A 5154-nucleotide genomic window follows, 5' to 3' on the forward strand; every position below is an offset into this window, starting at 1 on the left:
CAGATTCATCTGACCTATAGGCTATGCTGAATGGATTCAAACATTGTACCAGTTTCAAAACCTGACAAAAGAATCATAATATGTATAGATTTTAGAGATGTCAACAAAGCATGTCTGAAGGATGACTTTCCTTTACCAAGCATTGACATAATTGTGGATCTAATGGTGGGCCACGCAATGTTATCATTAATGGATGGCTTCTCTGCCTATAATCAAATCAGGATAGCCCCAAAGGATCAAGATAAAATTGTGTTCACCTATCCATGGGGAACGTATTATTGGAACATCATGCCTTTCGGCTTGAAAAATGTTGGTGCAACTTATCAAAGAACCATGACAACAATCTTCCACGATATGATGCATACCATTATGGAAAACTATGTGGATGATTTTCTGGCTAAATCATTCACCTAGGCAGAACACCTATGCATACTAGATAAAATATTTCAATGATTGGAGCAATTCAAGGTTAGACTAAACCCTAAGAAGTGTGTCTTCAGGGTCACATCAGGAAAACTATTAGGCTACATTGTATCAAAAAAGGGCATCGAAGTAGATCTAGCAAAGGTACAGGCTATCATGGAAACGCCACCTCCCAAGAACATTAGCCAACTCAGATCTTTGCAAGGATGGTTCCAATCCATCAGATGATTCATTGCTCAACTGGTAGATAATTGTCTCCCATTCATTCATCTACTTCATAAGAATATACCTTTCAGATGGGAAGAAAAGTGTGCGCAATCATTTCACCAGCTCAAACAATATCTGATGAATCTGCTAGTTTTGGTACCTCCGATAGAAGGCAAGCCACTCATTCTCTATATATCAACAACATAAATATCAATGAGGGCGTTTTTAGCACAAGAAGATCTAGCAGACAAAGAATGGGCTATTTATTACATTAACAAGACTTTGAACAGATATGAACTAAATTATACATTCATTGAGAAGGCTTGCTTAGCAGTGGTGTTTGCTTCTCAAAATTTTCACCACTATATGTTAGCCCACACAATCAGGCTAGTAGAAAAAATTAATCCTCTCAAGTATCTCCTCAGCAAGGAAGCTCTCACGGGGCGATTAGCTAAATGGGTCATGATTCTAAGTGAGTTTTATATCCAGTACACATAACGTTAGGCTATCAAAGGACAGGTAATTGCAGATCAACTGGCAGAATCACCCCTACTAGACCAACAACCACTACAGGTAGAATTTCCAGACATGGATTTACTCACTGACACACCCAAGCAATGGACCCTATACTTTGATGGATCCTATACACAACATGGATCGGGTCCTAGCATCATGTTCATCACTCCAGAGGGGAACTGAATTCCAAGATCTTATAGACTTATGTTTCCATGCACCAACATTGTTGAGTATGAAGCCCTAGTAACATGAATCAAAATGGTTGTAGAATGGATAATCACATAATTGAGTCTCTATGGGGATTCTCAATTAGTTATCAATCAGATCAATGATGACTATCAAACAAAGGATGATAAACTAATGCCTTACAAGAGAATGGTGGATGATTTCAAATAGTACTTTGTACACATCACCTTTGAGAAAATTCCAAGATTGGACAATAGAGTTGTCGATGCAATGGCCACTATCACTTCACTACTGCAAATTCCAGATAAACAAAGTCGTTACAAGTTCCTGGTAGAGAAATTGCTTTCTCCAACCTATGACAATTCCGCATCCCAAGTCATCTATTCTCTAACCGGTTCAGATTCACCTCTATACGGGACAATTTATGATTATCTCAAAAACAATACTCTCCCACTCAACCTATCTTGCAAACAAAAATGCAGCTTCATCCGACAAGCCGCCAACTATACCTTAACCACTGACACACTTTACCACCAAGGTCTAGATGGTACTCTTCTTCGATGCCTCAATCGTAACGAATCTAACTCTGCCTTACACGAGCTTCATGAGGGTATCTGTGGTAAAGAATTCAAGTGGTCCTACTCTCACTAAGAAACTTCTGAGAATGGGATATTATTGGCGGACCATGGAAAAAGATTCCTATCAATTTGCTAAGAAATGTCCTAAATGTCAAATTCACAGCAACCTTATCCATGCACCAGCACAGGAGCTGCATTCATTCACCACATCTTGGCCTTTCTGTCAATAGGGACTTGATTTAGTAGGGAAAATTCATCCTTCTTCTTCAAATGGACATAAGATCATTATCACCGCAATAGAGTATTTCACCAAGTGGATTGAAGCAATCCCAATGACCACTGTAACTAGAAAACAGATCTCATCATTTATCCTCAACTATCTCATTTGCAGATATGGCATTTCTAGTTCCATCATCACAGATAACAGACGTCCTTTCAAAAAACAATATGTGTGAGAGTTATGCAAATGATTCAAAATCCAACATCACTTCTCCACACCATACTACCCACAGGGGAATGGCCAAGCGAAAGCATCAAATAAAATAATCCTGAAAATCCTCAAGAAAATAGTAAGTGATGCTGGCAAGGATTGGCATGTACAACTTAATCTGGCGCTTTGGGCCTATAGAACCAGTATCCGAACACCTGCAGGGGGTACATCATATTCATTGGTGTATGGTTTAGAAGAAATTCTACCTCTTGAGGTAGAAATCCCATCTCTCTGAGTATCTTTGAAGGGCCCCATACCAAATGAGGAATATCAAGTAAACAGGCTGCAGGAACTAGAGCTTCTTGATGAAAAATGACAACATGCCTATGACCATCTCAAGGCATATTAGCAACAAATGTGTAGAAGCTATAATCACAAATTTATCCCGAGGGCTTTCAAAGTTGGTGATCTCATCCTAAAGGAAAATCCTAGAAATTAGTAAGATCGAGAAATGAAGGGGAAATTTGAACCTAACTAGTTGAGTCCCTTTGTCATCATATCAACCTATGGATCAGGAGAATATCAGTTGTCAACTTCAAAAGGGGATGTGCTTGACAAACCAAATAACAACATCCATTTGAAGAAGTTCTACACTTGATTCGTCTGATGCACGGATCAAGCAAAAAAGCAAAAAAAAATCAAAAAATCAAAAAAATACAAAAAAAATTTAAAAAAAAACAAGTGGTGAAAACCTGGCAACAGGTGCTATTTGTGAGAGAACGGATCCTCTATCTATTAGTACTCATATCATTGATCCACTTAGTCTCAGCTAATGGCCATCACCCAACATTTATACATTATGCATTATCCAAGACATACTTAGTGTAATCACTATCCTTGATTATCTAAAAAATAGTTGTTCATATCATATCCCACCATGGCTTGGTGATCAATGTATATATCTATATCAACAAGTATTTGTAACCAGGGGCAACATTCCTCCCTTTAGCATTCAAGCAACAAATAAGGATCACAGCATAGTAGGAAACCAATGTTAAGGCTAGAAAACAGGATCATTATCAAACTACAACTTTAACACACACATGATGGATGATTTTCTGAATTATGATTTGTTTACATTTGGCATGAAGTTTCGACTATTTGTATCTTGATTTCTGATTCATTAGATCTCCTGAGGTACTCAAGGATGCACTAAGCTAGAGAAGCAATGAAGGAATCTGACATTTTCTTTGGCTTTCTGTCTATGAGGTGATCATTTGTATGGTGTAAATTTGTCTTGACACATTATTGGAAACATATCATTGAAGATATTTTCTACTTTTCACATGCAAATGGTTAAACTCTTGTATGTTTTATGCAAACAACACTCAGGTCATCTTAGTTCAATTATACCTCGACGCTTGTGCCATCTTACAATATCAAAAATCCATGTAAGTTTTACTCAGGTCGTTATGGTTCAATTATACCATGGTGCTTGTATTAAACTTTCAACATATCAAAAGCTCAATGATGAAAAAAAGAGCACAAACAAGTGACTAAACGGGAATGACAATGACAAAATTAAAGTGATCATTTAGTTGCATATCATTTTAAAATTCTATTTAGTAGCATATCATTTTAAAATTGCATTTAGTTGCATATCATCCTAATCTTGCATTTAGTTGCATATCATCTTAATCTTGCATTTAGTTGCATATCATCTTAATATTGCATACATCACACATCATTATCATACATCTCATTTTCAAGATACATCTCACATAATTATCATTATCAGACATCTCATTTTCAAGATACATCTCACAAATCATAAACATTCAAATAACATCACATCTCATATCAAAGTAATGAATGCAATAAATAATCACATTATCACCTACCACATCATGAATCATGCATTCATATCATAATCCAAATCAAGAGCATTATTATCTAAGTATCTAATCATCTTCATAGTATCCTCATATCAAAACATAATGCATATCATAAATCAATCATCATCAATAAACACATCACATGTGGATCAGAGAAATTAGTGCTATATATATATATATCAAAGATAGTCAAAATGTACAAGGGATATCATGTTTGTCAAAATACAACAATAGTGATCAAATGCAATAGAGACAGGTTTCTCGGGTATGACTATCTCCTGAGGTGGATGGTCTGGCAGTAGATGTCCTAGCTCCTAGATCTCCACCAAATGGATCACATCAAGCAAGCTCCGTAACACCTCTATTCTCTGTCCTCGTATGACTATGGCCAGATTGAGTGGACGCCACTCCAACATAGCTAGGAGCTATGTGATCTTGATGGACCACCTCCTTGTGTAAACGCCTATAGTATGTAGCCTCCTTGGCTAAGTATTGTATCACAATGTGTCCTAAACTAAGGCACCGACTGTGGCTCTCTCTAACCTGTCAGTAAGGGACTCTGCCTAACCTCGATGCTCTATCTTTCTATCTCGCTCTGCAGTAACCTATGTAATATGTCATTGTTGTGCTAACACCTATTCCTGTAGTTGTTGCACCGATACCTGTAGCGCTCTAATCTGAGAATATTGTTGATGGGTGGGCACCCTAATCTGAATGCGTATATGTGTCATGGTCCTACCCACACTTTTCCCTGTTTGAGGTGCCAATGGAGGTAGAACATCAACTCTCCTCCTCTGGGCAGGTTGCCTATCATCCTCTATCATGCCCACCACAGCTAGCACCACCCCTACCCTCCCACCCCTGCCAGCACTAAGAATGACACCTCCCCCTCCACCCCCTCTATCTCCACCTCTCTCTC

This window comes from Cryptomeria japonica, chromosome 6 (genome assembly GCF_030272615.1).
Source record: "Cryptomeria japonica chromosome 6, Sugi_1.0, whole genome shotgun sequence".
NCBI lineage: Eukaryota > Viridiplantae > Streptophyta > Pinopsida > Cupressales > Cupressaceae > Cryptomeria > Cryptomeria japonica.